The sequence below is a fragment of the Octopus sinensis genome, linkage group LG30 (assembly GCF_006345805.1).
Source record: "Octopus sinensis linkage group LG30, ASM634580v1, whole genome shotgun sequence".
NCBI lineage: Eukaryota > Metazoa > Mollusca > Cephalopoda > Octopoda > Octopodidae > Octopus > Octopus sinensis.
The window spans coordinates 317,585-341,362 of NC_043026.1; the positions used below are offsets into that span (position 1 = coordinate 317,585).

Sequence of the window (23,778 nt, forward strand, 5' to 3'; positions counted from 1 at the left end):
GGGTTTCGCACGTCGTGCTAACGTTTCTGCCAGCTTTCCCCAACATCAGAGAGATAAAACCTCATATATCTACGCAAAGGCACAACGCATGCACGTACGCATGGGTGCGCATGCACGTATATACGCGCACGCTCGCACACACACACACACACACACATCTCTTTTACATATAGTCTGGACAGTCATGAACTGGAACAACAACAACAGCTCTCAGAAAGAGAGAAACAGAATCACAACTCAAAAGACAGATATTGGATACAATATTTAGATGGATTCTTTATTAACAGGTAAAACGTGACTTATGTGCATCACCAGTGGTGGTCAGCTGGATTGGGTGAATGGTAACAACAACAACAGCTGGAATGAGAGAAAGAGAATCACAACTCAAAAGACCGATGTTGGATGGAATATTTGTGTGGATTCTTTATTAAAAGGTAAAACGTGACTTATGTGGATCACCAGTGGTGGTCAACTGGATTGGATGGACGTTAACAACATCAATAGTATCAATGGATATCATATGCTGGGTTAGTTCTGCTGCCTCAGGCGGATGAATATGACCATTGAGTCTGCTAATGCATAACCTGCAAGTAACAAATAACGACATCAACAACAAAAAGACATTCAAATATATCATGGGAAGGCTTTATACGTGGTCATTCGAATTACTAGAAATAGCAGTCGATTCTCGGTCAGAATGCTTTTATTCATAAATCAGCTCAATCAAGCTTATTGGTTCCTGAACAATAAGTACAAAATTAACATTTAGTACTACTACTCACAGTAAGACACACACCCACACACACACACACACGCACACACACACACACACACACACACACACACGCAGAAGATTCAATATCACTTATTGTTGTTCCATATGACTTTCGATTTTGTATCAGAATAACGAATTGAAGGGTAGTGATCTGTCTCTTCGTACTGACAGTCAAATGGTCCCTCATTGATGGTCAACCAGCCTCTGTCCCCTTCACAAAAACCATGTAATGTTATATAGAAGCGACGTACATGTCTAAGGAGAAAAAGAAAAAAAAAACTTGTTTGGGTTTCAGAATATGAAAATCTAAACATGTATTAAATAGACTAGTATGTCCGCTACACGCAATTGAATTAGTCAGTGTTTAATTAAAAATAGCCATCTGTGTATCATACTAAATGTGTATACACACAAAGATGTGGGTTTAAACACTCACACACATAAAAACACACATATGCACTGAAACACGCACACACACACACACACACACGTACGCGCACACACACACACACATACACACACACACACACACACACACACACATGCTCACACAAACACGCAGAAATGCGCAAATGTCAATACACCAACAAAGGCGAAATTACACACGAGGCAAACACTTTGGTACAAAAATAAATAAATCCACAAACGGCCACAAACATACGAGCGATAACATTTTCCTGTATTAAACATCTTATCAAAGCGCTAAATAAATATAAAATGAATTCTAGTCAAAATAAATAATATAACGGAACATAAAAATATCTAAACCCAACGCATACAAATAAATATAATTATGGTAAAGTGGCTGTGTGGTAAGTAGCTTGCTTACCAACAACATCCTTCCGGGTTCAGTCCTACTGCGTAGCACCTTGGGCAAGTGTTTTTACTCTAACCTCGGGCCGACAAAAGCCTTGTGAGTGGATTTGGTAGACGGAAACTGAAAGAAGCCCGTCGTATATATGTATATATATATATATGTGTGTGCGTGTGTGTGTGTGTGTGTGTGTTTGTGTGTGTGTGTGTGTGTGTGTGTGTGTGTGTGTGTGTGTGTGTGTGTGTGTGTTTGTCGCCCCAACATCTCTTGACAACCGTAACTTAGCGGTTCGGCAAAAGAGACCGATAGAATAAGTATTAGGCTTGCAAAAAATAAGTCCTGTGTCGATTTGCTCGACTAAAGGCAGTGCTCCAGCATGGCCACACTCAAATGACTGAAACAAGTAAATGAGCACATTAAGGTGAAAATATATTTTCGTGTTTCCCACTTTGAAACATGCTTCTTGATGTGAAATCCAGGAAACTGAGCTGTTTGTCACGGGAAAACATTTAATTTAAAAGTGTGTTGTTAAAAATACGGAAATATATTAGCAATAGAGAAATAACCTTTTTCAGCGGCGGTGGAATTGCTAGGAGGAATTACAACCGTGTTTCGTAGTCTGCTACCACAACACCTCCTATGTAGGATCCATTAGCTCAAGTCATCATCAGGAGGAACCACGTTCGGTTTCGGCCCCTACTCCTCTACCGTTTTGACGTGGCGGGATCCCCCCGCCCTTTCGGGAATGTCTTCAGCTCTGGTGTTGTGTGCATGTCTTCTTTCTTCTGTTCCCGGGCCTCTTCGATGTATCGTCAGCGAGTGTCAGCCGGTGACTGATAGACTTGTCAAAACTCTCCCTTTAAATACCTACCGCGAGGCTCCAGCAGGGAGCAGCAGCAAGTTGTCACGTGACACTGTCTCACCTTAACTGAGTACTGAAGGCGCGTAGTTTTAGCCCGCGTATTCTCTAAACGACCGTCACCTGTCAGTCAGCGAAGCTGATTCAGTGTCAGCTTGTCTCACCAAGTGATATTATATCCGGCCGGCATGTTATGACTTTCAAGACATTTTCGGTCTTCCCGCTGTACGTATTCCTGTTTCTTTCAAAACATCAATATGAAGTAGTCATTGACATCCGCATGCGCAGACCTATTTAGCCTCGGTATAGAAAAACAGTGATTAACAAATCACTAGCGTTGCTGTTAGTCAAGAGGCAGAATATATTTCATTATTACGGGCGGAAGCGGTATTAGTTCAAAATTGCATTCTGTATGTTATAATAAATGAAGATATAATGTTGAAAGCCTAGAGATGCGTTGTTCATCCCCAGAAAGTGTCGCGTCGAAATGTATAGTGTTAAAATTTATCTATAGCGTACGTAAAGTGACATTTTTTAACAATATAGGTCTCTACATAACAAAATAAAAGAAGATGAAATATATATTTGCATACCTAAATCCCTCAATTGAGAATTGAACTCCAGTGGCTGAAGCTAGGTCGTTCCACGGTGAATTTTTCAACTTTTCGTGAGAGAACCAGCTTTGAAGGTTTGTATTTCGTCCATCAAATATTATAGTTACCACATCTGTTTGGTTTTTATAAATCACCAGTTTCACCTGTAAAATAAATGAGCATGTAGCACACACATACAACCACATACGCTTACAACCACACACGCACGCACATACACACATAATAAAAAGAAATGGCTCAAGTTAAATAGATCGAGGTAATTTAATATATATTTCCTTCACTGTTAGCTTAATGTCCACTCTCATTTTTACTTCGTAATTCTCCTGACCGAAATTAATCTGTTTAACATGCGAAATTAATGACTTTGATTGGTCACTCGCTCCATACGTATCTTTTTTTTCCTGCCTTTAACCCTCCATCGCTGAGTATAGGCCACTTAGAGTTGAATTCCATGTCGCATAATTTTTCACTTCTGTACTTATACTCTTCTATGAATGTCCCCCTTTCTCTAGTTCCTTCTGTTGATCTACGCCATGAGTTCTTAGGCCTACGATACTTTCTATATCCAGCCGGATTACACTGTAAAGCACTTTTCGCTATATTTGGTGTGTCTTTTATAATTGTGCTACGAATCCACTTCTACTTTTTCTTAAATATTTGCTCCCTAATCGAAACTTGATTTGTTCTTTGCCATAGCTCCATATTGCTTATGTGTTCGGGTCATCTAATTTTAAGTATACTACGCAAGCATCTGTTGATGAATGATTGTATTTGCTGATTTGACGTATCTTCCTATTTCAAAATGAATCATATAATATAATTAATTACACTTTACTTAAAAGTCTCATATGCTACCATGATACTATCTGGTATATATCACTTAACCTTCAATACAGTATGACCTCAAGAACTGGAAGTGTTATGTAAACTTGTTATTTCATAGTATTACTTAAGATCTCGTGTTATTGCTTGCCGAGTTGTATGACACAATGTATTAATAATTTTCTGCAATACCCAAATAATACGTTCGTTTTTAGCTCCATTACATGCAGATACACCCCATCCCACAAGCACATACACACACAAACAAACACACACACAAACTAATGAATATGCATACATATATACATGGTGGCTGCCCCCTTGTTATCGAGTATGGCCATTGCACGAAGCTTAATCAATGTTGTTATCTTGCAATGCCTGTGCAAGAAGATTTTTTATTAAGTGAGGAAGGGCTCTGCACTGAGTCAATCCCACTCACTAAGCAACAGCAGCCATAATCCGAAAAGAAGAACAAGTCCACATCATCGGTAACCACTGAGCCGCAGGTTTTATATCGGAGTTATCCCACTTACCTGAGCTACCTTCTCCTAGAAGGATGCTTTAACAAAGACTAGAAGTCCTTCATTCCCAATGGTTTAACCGCGTGATCGGGTACTCAGTCCGATTATTTCTATGTCCCCGCGCATGATACATCCTTAATACATTTATTCGATGGCCATTGACTCTCAAGAGTTCCTCCGCCCTTTCACGGGTTTTGTTATTCATCCCGCATGGTGTCCAATAAACACCCTCCTCACAAAGCAAGCTTGGTGGGGTTGCCGGTTTACTCGCCGACGGCCCGACTATGCAACAGGCTGTACTCGGTTACATGTTACCAGTAGCACTCGAAAGTGACCTGACATACATACATACATAAATACAAACGTACACACATGCATATATTCATACAAACGTAACACATGCATACACACACATATATGTATATATACATGCATACACATATATGGATACACACATACATACATGTATGCATATATACATACGTATGTGTATACACATGCACACTAACGCACACACATGCGCACAAACAAACAGAAGGAACGCAGCCCTGATAACGGACAGGCTCAATGACTTTTGAAAGACGTAACGGAAATTTTAGAAAAAATAAGTAAATGAGTGGAAATCGAACCGGTGCGTGTGTTAACTAATAAGGCACTAAAACGAAAATGACTCTCCCCACATACAATAAACTGTGCTTTAACACACGAATTCACATAAAGAATAACCAAATACAAAAACCATATCTTTCTATCTATCTATCTACTTGTCTATCTATCTATCTATCTATCTATCTATCTATCTACTTGTCTATCTATCTATCTATCTATCTATCTATCTATCTATCTATCTATCTATCTATCTGTCTGTCTATTTATCTATCTATCTATCTATCTATCTTTTTCAATCTCTCCAAGAAGGGAGAGTCTTTCGTTCAAGATAAATATTCTTATTACTGCGGTTTGCCGCAGATAAGATTCTTTACAACGGCGAGCTAGCAGAAACGTTAGCACGCCGGGAGAAATGCTTAGCGGTATTTCGTCTGCGTTACGTTGTGAGTTCAAATTCCGCCGAGGTCCACTTTGCCTTTCATCCTTTCGGGGTCGATAAATTAAGTACCAATTACGCACTGGGGTCGATGTAATCGACTTAATACCTATGTCGGTCCTTGTTTGTCCTCTCGGTGTTTAGCCCCTTGTGGGTAATAAAGAAATACGTATTTCGTCTGTGGTTACGTTCCGAGTTCAAATTTCGCCGAGGTCGACTTTGCCTTTCATCCTTTCGGGGTCAGTAAATTAAGTACCAGTTATGCACCGGGGTCAACGTAATCGACTTAATCCGTTTGTCTGTCCTTGTTTGTCCCCTCTGTGTTTAGCCCCTTGTGGGTAGTAAATGGGAAAAAAAAGGAAAAAAAAATTCTTTACAACACTACTTCGTCAACCTAGTAAATAAATTCTAGAAATCAAATATATTACAAACATAATTGAATTGATCTAAAAGCCGGTTAATCATTATAACGATTATGAAGACAATAATGTGTTGCGCACTCGCGCGTTTGTGCATGCATAAACATACATACCTCATCAATTGGAAGATTGTTCCAGAAATTTAGGAAAGGATGTCGGAAGAAGTTAGGACAAAAGGTACCATTGCATTTGTCCACATTCCAGGTTGAAGGAAGTCCTATATTCAGGAATGAATTATAGACTTTCGAACCAGCTCCCTTTGATATGGCATATACTTCGATCCATTTGCTATCTGAAATAATAATTATAACAACAATAGTAATAATAATGATGATAGAGGTATCAGCACCTAGCTATCAACACGGTTAAAAAAGATTGGTGCACGTGTGAAGGTGGAACACCTTCAAAGAATAAGCATTGCTTGGAACTGTAAGAATTCTTTGCAGAGTTCTTGAAGCATGGCCAGTAAATAAGCGTCACCTTAGTCTGCTAAGCTGTGGACAGCTGACACGTTCCATCATAACCAGCAAAATAAGTTGTGAGATTTCATATAATAAGAATAACAACAACAACAACAACAACAACAACAACAACAACAACAACAAAAACAACAACAAAAACAACAACAATAACAATAACAATAATAATAATAATAATAATAATAAGTATAATAATGATAATAATAATAAATACCCTGATGCTGTACCTGACAGTAGCTCTCATGGCTTCTGATCTTAAGTGATTGGAAGTGTTATCTTACGAATAGCAAAGGACCACGTTTCGGACTTCTCCCACTACTGGGACGAAGACCGCTTCGCTCAACAAACAAACAAACAAACAGCAACAACAATATTAATATTGATTTCAAATTTTGGCACAAGGCCAGCAAATTATTGGAGAGAAAAGTAAATCGATTTCATTGACCTCACTCTTCAACTGGTACCGCAAAAAGCAAAATAAAGGAACAAAACAAAACAGTAATAATAAAGAAGATTCACTTACTTCTATAGAAGGAAATCTCGTTCTTGTTATTCGTACTGACGACTGTCATTATATTTTTCGGTGAGTAATTCTTACAAGCATGGCTGACTTTGTTGTAAGTGAAAAATTGCGATTGGCTCCTCTGAGCGAGCGCGGTGCAGTCGAGTAGGTTTCGTGTTGAGGAGAATTGTTCTGTTGGAGGTGTCCCAATATAACCATAGGAATAACCAGTTCCCAAACGTTTGTAGTAGCCATCAAGTTCCTGATCTGAGGTAACAACCAGAATTGTTGTAAGGGTTAACAGCAGCACTGCCATTGCAGCTGGACGAGTAAAAGCTGACTGGAACATTCTTGACTCTATGATTGCTAAACTTAGACAGAAGCGGGAAAGAAATGGCATGAAAAAGAGAAGGAATGAGGTGGGGTGAAATATGAAGAGATTCAGCAATGAGACAAAATGAATTTTAATAAAGAGAGAACGGGGAAGAGAAAGACAAGGAGAGAAGAAAAAAGTTAGAGAGTAACAGAGAGAAATCCTGAAAAAGAAGAGAGAGATACAATGAGAAGATGGAAAGTGTTTGTGTGTGAGAGGAAGGTTGTTCGGAAGAGAAAACGCAAAAGGAATAACATATAATTTAGAATAAAAAATTTAAAATATATTACGGTTATTGGTAAAGACGCAGGTCCTGGAGAAGATTTTAAGTTGTATTCGGGGAAGATTTTAAGTTGTATTACGGGGCCCTGGTTTGATATATCCAGGGTTTTCAAGAATTGGTAGTAATTCTAGGGCCTTCATTCATGACCATTAATAACTGGGACTATAGAATATAGGTTCAGGCACAGCTGTAAGATTAAGGAGCTCTCTTGGTAATCACATGCTTCCCGGTTCAATCCCACTGAGCGGCTACTTGTGCAAGTGTCTTCTAGTATTGGCCCGGCCAACCAATGCCTAGAGAGGGAATCTGGTAGCCGGAAAGTATGTGGAAGGCCTTTGCATCTATCTATCTATCTATCTATCTATCTATCTATCTATCTATCTATCTATCTATCTATCTATCTATCTATCTGTCTGTCTGTCTGCTTGCCTGCCTGTCTGTCTGTCTGTCTGTATGTATGTATATATATACATACATACATACATACATACATACATAGACACACACATATATATATATATATATATAGCTAGTTAGCTAGCTGTGAGAGAGAACGAAACGAGGGAAACAGTGTGTGTGTGAGAGAGAGAGAGAGCGTTTACTCGATACAACAATTGAAAGAGCGCAAGATTCGCGTTTGCATGCGCAATCACCCTTACCTCAACTGTTGTCACACACCCACACGCTCTAATATTAACTCCAACATATCCTAGCCATAACACATACCCAAACACATAAAATGCAATGTGATAGAAAGCACACTTACTTTCAGTGAGGTAGGGCGGAGAGCGTATACTTCAGGTGGTTCTGTAAGGTCTTCTTGTAAGGAAGGTTCGTGAATGTCACGCCTTTATCACTGTTTCCCTTACTGTCTTCTCCCGTCAATATTACCCTCTATTACCCACAGCTGTGTCTTCAGATGTCTGAACACTTCGTAACCGTCAGTACTGGCCACTGCTTTCTCTCCTAATTTCTCTTATCAGTATTACTTACAGACTTAGACCTGTCCATAAATAATCAAACCGTATAGACTGTCCATAAATGAGCAAAAGACAGAACCATCAACTCAGTTCAAGACTGTTTACTAATATGACTGTTTCTCCACAGAAGTGAAAATAAACCAGATTTTCCAATATGTACCCTTTGATTGCTATGAAGAATAAAAGGGCCTTCAATAGAGACATGCGTTTCACTAAGCTCGCAGAAAATACGGCGGTGTGGTTACTGACGTCGTTCCAATGTTAGCAGTAAGGCTGTTGCGCTGTTTGTGATAGTGACGTTGTAGTTTTAATACCTGGTGATAGCGTGATGTGATGTTGGTGTTTCTGTGAGTGGAGATATAAAAGCAGAACAATTGAGGTCGCTATACCGAAGACTTTCATTATAGGAAATCATTGAAATCAATCACCGTGGATGATGGAACAAGCACCTAGTCCTGACCTGTGTACACTCTTAATTTCAACCATTGATAGTTGATGTGTTAATAGATAATTTTCTTCATTTCATGACAAATAAACACGCCAACAGTTACAGACATCGAAGCATAACACGAACAGTTCACACCAGTTTCACTCTGCATGTTTTTACATGTATCTTAGGAATTAACGGTGCTTTGTTATAAGGTAATCTATCTATCTATCTATCTATCTATCTATCTATCTATCTATCTATCTATCTATCTATCTATCTATCTATCTATTGCTTTATCAATCAATCTATCTATCTATCTCTCTATCTATCTATCTATCTATCTATCTATCTATCTATCTATCTATCTATCTATCTATCTATCCATTGCTTTATCAATCTATCTACTATCTATCTATCTCCCTACCTTTCTATCTATCTATCAATCAATCTATCTATCTATCTATCTATCTATCTATCTATCTATCTATCTATCTATCTATCTATCTATCTATCTACTATCTATGTGTGGGTGGCTGATTATGGGCGTGCATTGTCTTACAACAATAGACATCGGCGTTAGTTACGAATTGCTGGTTTCCCCTTGTTAACCAACATTTCACTGTAGACCCCTTTTAAGGGACAATGTTGCAATAAAGAACCTTTTGCATCCCCCAAAACGCTTAGCATTACATTTTTCTGCCGAAGGTTGAATCTTGAATTTCTTTTCCACTGGTGATTCGTTTCGTTTCCGCTTCATACTAAACCTTTTCGATTCTGGCTCAAAGTTATGGGCCCCGATTTCATCAATCGTGTCTACTCTCACTCAAAACAACTTTAACTTCATCGCTGAAGCGTTCGAGTTAGAATTGACAAAAATCCACACGATTGCGCTTATACACATCGAAAAGCTCTCTTGGCACCTTTCTCGTATTAACTCCGCAGAACCGAAGTTTGTCGTGGATACAGAATCATAATAATTTGCAGAGAATAAGCCATCTCATCAATGGGAAATCGTAAATTGTTGAATCTCCACGTCACCGGTGACGGTTAATGTGTGTCCTTATCACTCCTCGTATTTCACGCTTGTCCGGCCATTTAAAACATCTCGCTCTTCTCGTAAATACTTCTACGCAGTAGAGCGCTGTTCCTTAATTGTATTGAAAGCCTGCAAAGAATTGCAGCCGCTGACACACATTAAGATTAGAGAGGCAATTTCACTGATCCATATTTTACCTTGATGCACACTTCCAGTAGAGCTGCCACGTTTGTTCTGTAACACAAGAATGGAAACTGGAGACAGATCAACGTGAAACGTCGGTCATGAAATCAGAAGAGTACCACCCTTTAACACGCCACTGATGAAACTAGAGCGACTAACCGAAAGACTATTTCGGCGAAACGCCGGATATTGTTTCACTTTCGTTTGTATAATTAGTATCATTGTTCTGATCTATTTGATTTGCTGAAAGCTTTCCCCCACATCCTCTTTCTCTACTACCCACAAGGGGTTAAACACAGAAGAGACAAACAAGGACAGACAAACGGATTAAGTCGATTATATCGACCCCAGTGCGTAACTTGTACTTAATTTGTCGACCCTGAAAGGATAAAAGGCAAAGTGGGCCTCGGCGGAATTTGAACTCAGAACGTAGCAGCAGACGAAATACCTATTTCTCAACTACACACAAGGGGCTAAACACAGAGGGGACAAACAAGGACAGACAAATGGATTGAGTCGATTATATCGACCCCAGTGCATAACTGGTACTTATTTAATCGACCCAGAAAGGATGAAAGGTAAAGTCGACCTCGGCGGAATTTGAACTCAGAAAGTAGCGGCAGACGAAATACTGCTAAGCATTTCGCCCGGCGTGCTAACGTTTCTGCCAGCTTTCCCCAACATCACAGAGATAAAACCTCATTTATCTACACACACGCACAACGCATGCACGTACGCATGTGCGCGCATGCACGTGTATACGCGCACGCTCGCACACACACATACACACACATCTCTTTTACATATTGTCTGGACAGTCGTGAACTGGAACAACAACAACAGCTCTCAGAAAGAGAGAAAGAGAATCACAACTCAAAAGACCGATGTTGGATACAATATTTATATGGATTCTTTATTAACAGGTAAAACGTGACTTATGTGGATCACCAGTGGTGGTCAACTGGATTGTATGGACGTTAACAACATCAATAGTATCAATGGGTATCATGTGCTGGGTTAGTTCTGCTGCCTCAGGCGGATGAATATGGCCATGGAGTCTGCTAATGCATAACCTGCAAGTAACAAATAACAACATCAACAACAAAAAGACATTCAAATATATCGTGGGAGGGCTTTATACGTGGTCACTCGAATTACTAGAAATGGCAGCCGAATCTCTGCATCGTTTTGTAGGTCGGTCACTGATGGAACGCCTTTGAATATAAATCAGTTGAATCAAGGCTGATTGGCCGCTAAACAATAAGTACAAAATTAACATTTAGTACTACTACTCACAGTAAGACAAACGCACACACACACAGAAGATACAATATCACTTACCGTTGTTCCATATGACTTTCGATTTTGTATCAGAATAACGAAATATAGGGTAGTGATCTGACATTTCCCACTGACAGTAAAGTGGTCCCTCATTGATGGTCAACCAGCCTCTGTCCCCTTCACAAAAACCATGTATTGTTATATGGAAGCGACGTGCAAGTCTAAGGAGAAAAAGAAAAAAAAAACTTGTTTGTGTTTCAGAATATGAAAATCTAAACATCTATTAAATAGACTAGTATGTCCGCTACACGCAATTGAATTAGTCAGTGCTTAATTAAAAAGAGCCACCTGTGTACCATACTAAATGTGTATACACACAAAGATGTGGGTTTAAACACTCACACACATTAAAACACACATATGCACTGACACACGCACACACACACGTACGCACACAAACACGCAGAAATGCGCAAATGTCAATACACCAACAAAGGCGAAATTACACACGAGGCATACACTTTCGTACAAAAATAAATAAATCCACAAACGGCCACAAACATACGAGCGATAACATTTTCCTGTATTAAACATCTTATCAAAGCGCTAAATAAATATAAAACGAATTCTAGTCAAAAGAAATATTATAACGGAACATAAAAATATCTAAACACAACGCATACAAATAAATATAATTATGGTAAAGTGGCTGTGTGGTAAGTAGCTTGCTTACCAACCACATGCTTCCGGGTTCAGTCCTACTGCGTAGCACCTTGGGTAAGTGTCTTCTACTATAGCCTCGGGCCGACCAAAGCCTTGTGAGTGGATTTGGTAGACGGAAACTGAAAGAAGCCCGTCATATATATGTAAATATATATGTGTGTGCGTGTGTGTATATGTGTGTGTATGTGTATGTGCGTGTGTGTGTGTGTGTATGTGTGTGTTAGTGTGTGTGTGTGTGTGTGTGCTTGTCGCCCCAACATCCCTTCACAACCGTAACTTAGCGGTTCGGCAAAAGACACCGATCGAATAAGTACTACGCTTACAATAAATAAGTCCTGTGGTCGATTTGCTCGACTAAAGGCAGTGCTCCAGCATGGCCACAGTCAAATGACTGAAACAAATAAATGAGCACATTAAGGTGAAAATATATTTTCGTGTTTCCCACTTTGAAACATGCTTCTTGATGTGAAATCCAGGAAACTGAGCTGTTTGTCACGGGAAAACATTTAATTTAAAAGTGTGTTGTTAAAAATACGGAAATATATTAGCAATAGAGAAATAACCTTTTCCAGCGGCGGTGGAATTGCTAGGAGGAATTACAACCGTGTTTCGTGGTCTGATACCACAACACCTCCTATGTAGGATCCATTAGCTCAAGACATCATCAGGAGGAACCACGTCCGGTTTCGGCCCCTACTCCTCTACCGTTTTGACGTGGGGGGATGCCCCTAGCCCTTTCGGGGATGTCTTCAGCTCTGGTGTTGTGTGCATGTCTTCTTTCTTCTGTTCCCGGGCCTCTTCGATGTATCGTCAGCGCGTGTCAGACGGTGACCGACAGACTTGTCAAAATTCTCCCTTTAAATACCTGCCACGAGACTCCAGCAGGCAGCCGCAGCAAGTTGTCACGTGACCCTGTCTCACCTTAACTGAGTAGTGAAGGCGCGTAGTTTTAGCCCGCGCATTCTCTAAAGGACCGTCACCTGTCAGTCAGCGAAGCTGATTCAGTGTCAGCTTGTCTCACCAAGTGATATTATATCCGGCCGGCATGTTATGACTTTCAATACATTTTCGGGCTTCCCGCTGTACGTATTCCTGTTTCTTTCAAAACTTCAATATGAAGTAGTCATTGACATCCGCATGCGCAGACCTATTTAGCCTCGGTATAGAAAAACAGTGATTAACAAATCACCAGCGTTGCTGTTAGTCAAGAGGCAGAATATATTTCATTATTACGGACGGAAGCAGTATTAGTTCAAATTTGCATTCTGTATATTATAATAAATGAGGATATAATGTTGAAAGCCTGGAGATGCGTTGTTCATCACCAGAAAGTGTCGCGTCAAAATGTATAGTGTTAAAATTTATCTATAGCGTACGTAAAGTGACATTTTTTAACAATATAGGTCTCTACATAACAAAATAAAAGAAGATGAAATATATATTTGCATACCTAAATCCCTCAATTGAGAATTGAACTCCAGTGGCTGAAGCTAGGTCGTTCAACGGTGAAGTTTTCAACTTTTCGTGAGAGAACCAGCTTTGAAGGTTTGTATTTCGTCCATCAAATATTATAGTTACCACATCTGTTTTGTTTTTATAAATCACCACTTTCACCTGTAAAATAAATGAGCATGTAGCACACACATACAACCACATACGCTTACAACCACGCACGCACATACACACATAATAAAAAGAAATGGTCAAGTTAAATAGATCGAGGTAATTCAATATGTATTTCCTTCACTGTTAGCTTAATGTCCACTCTCATTTTTACTTCGTAATTCTCTTGACCGAAATTAATCTGTTTAACATGCGAAATTAATGACTTTGATTGGTCACTGGCTCCATACGTATGTTTTTTTTTCCTGCCTTTAACCCTCCATCGCTGAGTATAGGCCACTTAGAGTTGAATTCCATGTCGCATAATTTTTCACTTCTGTACATATACTCTTCTATGAATGTCCCCCTTTCTCTAGTTCCTTCTGTTGATCTACGCCATGAGTTCTTAGGCCTACCATACTTTCTATATCCAGCCGGATTACACTGTAAAGCACTTTTCGCTATATTTGGTGTGTCTTTTATAATTGTGCTACGAATCCACTTCTACTTTTTCTTAAATATTTGCTCCCTAATCGAAACTTGATTTGTTCTTTGCCATAGCTCCATATTGCTTATGTGTTCGGGTCATCTAATTTTAAGTATACTACGCAAGCATCTGTTGATGAATGATTGTATTTGCTGATTTGACGTATCTTCCTATTTCAAAATGAATCATATAATATAATTAATTACACTTCACTCATATGCTACCATGATACTATCTGGTATATATCACTTAACCTTCAATACAGTATGACCTCACGAACTGGAAGTGTTACGTAAACTTGTTATTTCATAGTATTACTTAAGATCTCGTGTTATTGCTTGCCGAGTTGTATGACACAATGTATTAATAATTTTCTGCAATACCCAAATAATACATTCGCTTTTATCTCCTTTACATGGGGATACACCCCATCCCACAAGCACATACACAGACAAACAAACACACACACAAACTAATGAATATGCATACATATATACATGGTGGCTGCCCCCTTGTTATCGAGTATGGCCATTGCACGAAGCTTAATCAATGTTGTTATCGTGCAATGCCTGTGCAAGAAGATTTTTTATTAAGTGAGGAAGGGCTCTGCACTGAGTCAACCCCACTCACTAAGCAACAGCAGCCATAATCCGAAAAGAAGAACAAGTCAACATCATCGGTAACCACTGAGCAGCAGTTTTACATCGGAGTTATCCCAGTTACCTGAGCTACCTTCTCCTAGAAGGATGCTTTAACTAAGGCTAGAAGTCCTTCACTCCCAATGGTTTAACCGCGTGATCGGGTATTCAGTCCGATTATTTCTATGTCCCCGCGCATGATACATCCTTAATACATTTATTCAATGGCCATTGACTCTCAAGAGTTCCTCCGCCCTTTGACGGGTTTTGTTTTTCATCCCGCAGTGTGTCGAATAAACACCCTCCTCACCAAGCAAGCTTGGTGGGGTTGCCGGTTTACTCGCCGACGGCCCGACAATGCAACAGGTTGTACTCGGTTACATGTTACCAGTAGCACTCGAAAGTGACCTGACATACATACATACATACATACATAAATACAAACGTACACACATGCATATATTCATACAAACGTACACACATGCATACACACACATATATGTATATATATATGCATACACATATATGCATACACACATACATACATGTATGCATATATACATACGTATGTGTATACACATGCACACTAACGCACGCACATGCGCACAAACAAGCAGAAGGAACGCAGCCCTGATAACGGACAGGCTCAATGACTTTTGAAAGACGTAACGAAAATTTTAGAAAAAATAAGTAAATGAGTGGAAATCGAACCGGTGCGTGTGTTAACTAATAAGGCACTAAAAAGAGAATGACTCTCCCCACATACAATAAACTGTGCTTTAACACACGAATTCACATAAAGAATAACCAAATACAAAAACCATATCTACCTATCTATCTATCTATCTATCTATCTATCTATCTATCTATCTATCTATCTGTCTGTCTGTCTATTTATCTATCTATCTATCTGTCTATCTATCTATCTATCTTTCTCAATCTCTCCAACAAGGGAGAGTCTTTCGTTCATGATAAATATTCTTATTACTGCGGTTTGCCGCAGATAAGATTCTTTACAACGGCGAGCTGGCAGAAACGTTAGCACGCCGGGAGAAATGCTTAGCTGTATTTCGTCTGCGTTACGTTGTGAGTTCAAATTCCGCCGAGGTCGACTTTGCCTTTCATTCTTTCGGGGTCGATAAATTAAGTACCAGTTACGCACTGGGGTCGATGTAATCGACTTAATACCTATGTCGGTCCTTGTTTGTCCTCTCGGTGTTTAGCCCCTTGTGGGTAATAAAGAAATACGTATTTCGTATGTGGTTACGTTCCGAGTTCAAATATCGCCGAGGTCCACTTTGCCTTTCATCTTTTCGGGGTCAGTAAATTAAGTACCAGTTATGCACCGGGGTCAACGTAATCGACTTAATCCGTTTGTCTGTCCTTGTTTGTCCCCTCTGTGTTTAGCCCCTTGTGGGTAGTAAATGGGAAAAAAAAGGAAAAAAAAATTCCTTACAACAATACTTCGTCAACCTAATAAATAATTTCTAGAAATCAAATATATTACAAACATAATTGAATTGATCTAAAAGCCGGTTAATCATTATAACGATTATGAAGACAATGATGTGTTTCGCACTCGCGCGTTTGTGCATGCATAGACATACATACCTCATCAATTGGAAGATTGTTCCAGAAATTTAGGAAAGGATGTCGGAAGAAGTTAGGACAAAAGGTACCATTGCATTTGTCCACATTCCAGGTTGAAGGATGTCCTATATTCAGGAATGAATTATAGACTTTCGAACCAGCTCCCTTTGATATGGCATATACTTTGATCCATTTGCTATCTGAAATAATAATTATAACAACAATAGTAATAATAATGATGATAGAGGTATCGACACCTAGCTATCAGCACGGCTAAAAAAGATTGGTGCACGTGTGAAGGTGGAACACCTCCAAAGAATAAGCATTGCTTGGAACTGTAAGAATTCTTTGCAGAGTTCTTGAAGCATGGCCAGTAAATAAGCGTCACCTTAGTCTGCTAAGCTGTGGACAGCTGACACGTTCCATCATAACCAGCAAAATAAGTTGTGAGATTTCATATAATAATAATAACAACAACAACAACAACAACAACAATAACAACAATAATAATAATTATAATAATAATAATAATAATAATAATAATAATAATAATAATAATAATAATAATAATAAAAATGATAATAATAATAAATACCCTGATGCAGTACCTGACAGTGGCTCTCATGGCTTCTGATCTTAAGTGATTGGAAGGGTTATCTTACGAATAGCAAAGGACCACGTTTCGGACTTCTCCCACTACTGAGACGAAGATCGCTTCGCTCAACAAACAAACAAACAAAACACAACAACAATATTAATATTGATTTCAAATTTTGGCACAAGGCCAGCAAATTATTGGAGAGAAAATTAAGTCGATTTCATTGACCTCACTCTTCAACTGGTACCGCAAAAAGCAAAATAAAAAAGAACAAAAGAAAACAGTAATAATAAAGAAGATTCACTTACTTCTATAGAAGGAAATCTCGTTCTTGTTATTCGTGCTGACGACTGTCATTATATTTTTCGGTGAGTAATTCTTACAAGCATGGCTGACTTTGTTGTAAGTGAAAAATTGCGATTGGCTCCTCTGAGCGAGCGCGGTGCAGTCGAGTAGGTTTCGTGTTGAGAAGAATTGTTCTGTTGGAGGTGTCCCAATATAACCATAGGAATAACCAGGTCCCAAACGTTTGTAGTAGCCATCAAGTTCCTGATCTGAGGTAACAACCAGAATTGTTGTAAGGGTTAACAGCAGCACTGCCATTGCAGCTGGACGAGTAAAAGCTGACTGGAACATTCTTGACTCTATGATTGCTAAACTTAGACAGAAGCGGGAAAGAAATGGCATGAAAAAGAGAAGGAATGAGGTGGGGTGAAATATGAAGAGATTCAGCAATGAGACAAAATGAATTTTAATAAAGAGAGAACGGGGAAGAGAAAGACAAGGAGAGAAGAAAAAAGTTAGAGAGTAACAGAGAGAAATCCTGAAAAAGAAGAGAGAGATACAATGAGAAGATGGAAAGTGTTTGTGTGTGAGAGGAAGGTTGTTCGGAAGAGAAAACGCAAAAGGAATAACATATAATTTAGAATAAAAAATTTAAAATATATTACGGTTATTGGTAAAGACGCAGGTCCTGGGGAAGATTTTAAGTTGTATTACGGGGCCCTGGTTTGAGATATCCAGGGTTTTCAAGAATTGGTAGTAATTCTAGGGCCTTCATTCATGACCATTAATAACTGGGACTATAGAATATAGGTTCAGGCACAGCTGTAAGATTAAGGAGCTCTCTTGGTAATCACATGCTTCCCGGTTCAATCCCACTGAGCGGCTACTTGTGCAAGTGTCTTCTAGTATTGGCCCGGCCAACCAATGCCTAGAGAGGGAATCTGGTAGCCGGAAAGTATGTGGAAGGCCTTTGCATCTATCTATCTATCTATCTATCTATCTATCTATCTATCTATCTATCTATCTATCTATCTATCTATCTATCTATCTATCTATCTGTCTGTCTGTCTGCTTGCCTGCCTGTCTGTCTGTCTGTCTGTATGTATGTATATATATACATACATACATACATACATACATACATACATAGACACACACATATATATATATATATATATAGCTAGTTAGCTAGCTGTGAGAGAGAACGAAACGAGGGAAACAGTGTGTGTGTGAGAGAGAGAGAGAGCGTTTACTCGATACAACAATTGAAAGAGCGCAAGATTCGCGTTTGCATGCGCAATCACCCTTACCTCAACTGTTGTCACACACCCACACGCTCTAATATTAACTCCAACATATCCTAGCCATAACACATACCCAAACACATAAAATGCAATGTGATAGAAAGCACACTTACTTTCAGTGAGGTAGGGCGGAGAGCGTATACTTCAGGTGGTTCTGTAAGGACTTCTTGTAAGGAAGGTTCGTGAATGTCACGCCTTTATCACTGTTTCCCTTACTGTCTTCTCCCGTCAATATTACCCTCTATTACCCACAGTTGTGTCTTCAGATGTCTGAACACTTCGTAACCGTCAGTACTGGCCACTGCTTTCTCTCCTCATTTCTCTTATCAGTATTACTTACAGACTTAGACCTGTCCATAAATAATCAAACCGTATAGACTGTCCATAAATGAGCAAAAGACAGAACCATCAACTCAGTTCAAGACTGTTTACTAATATGACTGTTTCTCCACAGAAGTGAAAATAAACCAGATTTTCCAATATGTACCCTTTGATTGCTATGAAGAATAAAAGGGCCTTCAATAGAGACATGCGTTTCACTAAGCTCGCAGAAAATACGGCGGTGTGGTTACTGACGTCGTTCCAATGTTAGCAGTAAGGCTGTTGCGCTGTTTGTGATAGTGACGTTGTAGTTTTAATACCTGGTGATAGCGTGATGTGATGTTGGTGTTTCTGTGAGTGGAGATATAAAAGCAGAACAGTTGAGGTCGCTATACCGAAGACTTTCATTATAGGAAATCATTGAAATCAATCACCGTGGATGATGGAACAAGCACCTAGTCCTGACCTGTGTACACTCTTAATTTCAACCATTGATAGTTGATGTGTTAATAGATAATTTTCTTCATTTCATGACAAATAAACACGCCAACAGTTACAGACATCGAAGCATAACACGAACAGTTCACACCAGTTTCACTCTGCATGTTTTTACATGTATCTTAGGAATTAACGGTGCTTTGTTATAAGGTAATCTATCTATCTATCTATCTATCTATCTATCTATCTATCTATCTATCTATCTATCTATCTATCTATCTATCTATCTATCTATCTATCTATCTATTGCTTTATCAATCAATCTATCTATCTATCTCTCTATCTATCTATCTATCTATCTATCTATCCATTGCTTTATCAATCTATCTACTATCTATCTATCTCCCTACCTTTCTATCTATCTATCAATCAATCTATCTATCTATCTATCTATCTATCTATCTATCTATCTATCTATCTATCTATCTATCTATCTATCTATCTATCTACTATCTATGTGTGGGTGGCTGATTATGGGCGTGCATTGTCTTACAACAATAGACATCGGCGTTAGTTACGAATTGCTGGTTTCCCTTTGTTAACCAACATTTCACTGTAGACCCCTTTTAAGGGACAATGTTGCAATAAAGAACCTTTTGCATCCCCCAAAACGCTTAGCATTACATTTTTCTGCCGAAGGTTGAATCTTGAATTTCTTTTCCACTGGTGATTCGTTTCGTTTCCGCTTCATACTAAACCTTTTCGATTCTGGCTCAAAGTTATGGGCCCCGATTTCATCAATCGTGTCTACTCTCACTCAAAACAACTTTAACTTCATCGCTGAAGCGTTCGAGTTAGAATTGACAAAAATCCACACGATTGCGCTTATACACATCGAAAAGCTCTCTTGGCACCTTTCTCGTATTAACTCCGCAGAACCGAAGTTTGTCGTGGATACAGAATCATAATAATTTGCAGAGAATAAGCCATCTCATCAATGGGAAATCGTAAATTGTTGAATCTCCACGTCACCGGTGACGGTTAATGTGTGTCCTTATCACTCCTCGTATTTCACGCTTGTCCGGCCATTTAAAACATCTCGCTCTTCTCGTAAATACTTCTACGCAGTAGAGCGCTGTTCCTTAATTGTATTGAAAGCCTGCGAAGAATTGCAGCCGCTGACACACATTAAGATTAGAGAGGCAATTTCACTGATCCATATTTTACCTTGATGCACACTTCCAGTAGAGCTGCCACGTTTGTTCTGTAACACAAGAATGGAAACTGGAGACAGATCAACGTGAAACGTCGGTCATGAAATCAGAAGAGTACCACCCTTTAACACGCCACTGATGAAACTAGAGCGACTAACCGAAAGACTATTTCGGCGAAACGCCGGATATTGTTTCACTTTCGTTTGTATAATTAGTATCATTGTTCTGATCTATTTGATTTGCTGAAAGCTTTCCCCCACATCCTCTTTCTCTACTACCCACAAGGGGTTAAACACAGAAGAGACAAACAAGGACAGACAAACGGATTAAGTCGATTATATCGACCCCAGTGCGTAACTTGTACTTAATTTGTCGACCCTGAAAGGATAAAAGGCAAAGTGGGCCTCGGCGGAATTTGAACTCAGAACGTAGCAGCAGACGAAATACCTATTTCTCAACTACACACAAGGGGCTAAACACAGAGGGGACAAACAAGGACAGACAAATGGATTGAGTCGATTATATCGACCCCAGTGCATAACTGGTACTTATTTAATCGACCCAGAAAGGATGAAAGGTAAAGTCGACCTCGGCGGAATTTGAACTCAGAAAGTAGCGGCAGACGAAATACTGCTAAGCATTTCGCCCGGCGTGCTAACGTTTCTGCCAGCTTTCCCCAACATCACAGAGATAAAACCTCATTTATCTACACACACGCACAACGCATGCACGTACGCATGTGCGCGCATGCACGTGTATACGCGCACGCTCGCACACACACATACACACACATCTCTTTTACATATTGTCTGGACAGTCGTGAACTGGAACAACAACAACAGCTCTCAGAAAGAGAGAAAGAGAATCACAACTCAAAAGACCGATGTTGGATACAATATTTATATGGATTCTTTATTAACAGGTAAAACGTGACTTATGTGCATCACCAGTGGTGGTCAGCTGGATTGGGTGAATATGAACAACAACAGCTGGAATGAGAGAAAGAGAATCACAACCTCAAAGACCGATGCTGGATACAATATTTATATGGATTCTTTATTAACAGGTAAAACGTGACTTATGTGGATCACCAGTGGTGGTCAACTGGATTGTATGGACGTTAACAACATCAATAGTATCAATGGGTATCATGTGCTGGGTTAGTTCTGCTGCCTCAGGCGGATGAATATGGCCATGGAGTCTGCTAATGCATAACCTGCAAGTAACAAATAACAACATCAACAACAAAAAGACATTCAAATATATCGTGGGAGGGCTTTATACGTGGTCACTCGAATTACTAGAAATAGCAGTCGATTTTCGGTCAGAATGCTTTTATTCATAAATCAGCTCAATCAAGCCTCATTGGTTGCTGAACAATAAGTACAAAATTAACTTTTAGTACTACTACTCACAGTAAGACACACACCCACACACACACACACACACGCAGAATATACAATATCACTTACCGTTGTTCCATATGACTTTCGATTTTGTATCAGAATAACGAAATATAGGGTAGTGATCTGACATTTCCCACTGACAGTAAAGTGGTCCCTCATTGATGGTCAACCAGCCTCTGTCCCCTTCACAAAAACCATGTATTGTTATATGGAAGCGACGTGCAAGTCTAAGGAGAAAAAGAAAAAAAAAACTTGTTTGGGTTTCAGAATGTGAAAATCTAAACATGTATTAAATAGACTAGTATGTCCGCTATACGCAATTGAATTAGTCAGTGTTTAATTAAAAAGAGCCATCTGTGTATCATACTAAATGTGTGTACACACAAAGATGTGGGTTTAAACACTCACACACATTAAAACACACATATGCACTGACACACGCACACACACACGTACGCACACAAACACGCAGAAATGCGCAAATGTCAATACACCAACAAAGGCGAAATTACACACGAGGCATACACTTTGGTACAAAAATAAATAAATCCACAAACGGCCACAAACATACGAGCGATAACATTTTCCTGTATTAAACATCTTATCAAAGCGCTAAATAAATATAAAACGAATTCTAGTCAAAAGAAATATTATAACGGAACATAAAAATATCTAAACCCAACGCATACAAATAAATATAATTATGGTAAAGTGGCTGTGTGGTAAGTAGCTTGCTTACCAACCACATGCTTCCGGGTTCAGTCCTACTGCGTAGCACCTTGGGTAAGTGTCTTCTACTATAGCCTCGGGCCGACCAAAGCCTTGTGAGTGGATTTGGTAGACGGAAACTGAAAGAAGCCCGTCATATATATGTAAATATATATGTGTGTGCGTGTGTGTATATGTGTGTGTATGTGTATGTGCGTGTGTGTGTGTGTATGTGTGTGTTAGTGTGTGTGTGTGTGTGTGTGCTTGTCGCCCCAACATCCCTTCACAACCGTAACTTAGCGGTTCGGCAAAAGACACCGATCGAATAAGTACTACGCTTACAATAAATAAGTCCTGTGGTCGATTTGCTCGACTAAAGGCAGTGCTCCAGCATGGCCACAGTCAAATGACTGAAACAAATAAATGAGCACATTAAGGTGAAAATATATTTTCGTGTTTCCCACTTTGAAACATGCTTCTTGATGTGAAATCCAGGAAACTGAGCTGTTTGTCACGGGAAAACATTTAATTTAAAAGTGTGTTGTTAAAAATACGGAAATATATTAGCAATAGAGAAATAACCTTTTCCAGCGGCGGTGGAATTGCTAGGAGGAATTACAACCGTGTTTCGTGGTCTGATACCACAACACCTCCTATGTAGGATCCATTAGCTCAAGACATCATCAGGAGGAACCACGTCCGGTTTCGGCCACTACTCCTCTACCGTTTTGACGTGGGGGGATGCCCCTAGCCCTTTCGGGGATGTCTTCAGCTCTGGTGTTGTGTGCATGTCTTCTTTCTTCTGTTCCCGGGCCTCTTCGATGTATCGTCAGCGCGTGTCAGACGGTGACCGACAGACTTGTCAAAATTCTCCCTTTAAATACCTGCCACGAGACTCCAGCAGGCAGCCGCAGCAAGTTGTCACGTGACCCTGTCTCACCTTAACTGAGTAGTGAAGGCGCGTAGTTTTAGCCCGCGCATTCTCTAAACGACCGTCACCTGTCAGTCAGCGAAGCTGATTCAGTGTCAGCTTGTCTCACCAAGTGAT

General features: G+C 39.5%; 2 protein-coding genes across 3 annotated transcripts in view; one reads left to right on the forward strand and one right to left on the reverse strand.

The window, feature by feature from the left end:
• Positions 1–23,778, forward strand: part of LOC118768578 — a 244,238-nt gene that overhangs the window by 214,488 nt on the left and 5,972 nt on the right. The window lies entirely within an intron of this gene.
• The window catches only part of LOC118768581, an 84,779-nt gene continuing 82,645 nt past the window's right edge, over positions 21,645–23,778 (reverse strand). For both annotated transcript variants that reach the window (XM_036515359.1, XM_036515358.1), the window contains exons 5-6: positions 22,089–22,249; positions 21,645–21,832 (exon numbers count right to left, since the gene is read on the reverse strand). The gene's annotated coding sequence lies outside the window, so the exon portion shown is untranslated. The remainder of the gene's footprint in view (positions 21,833–22,088; positions 22,250–23,778) is intronic.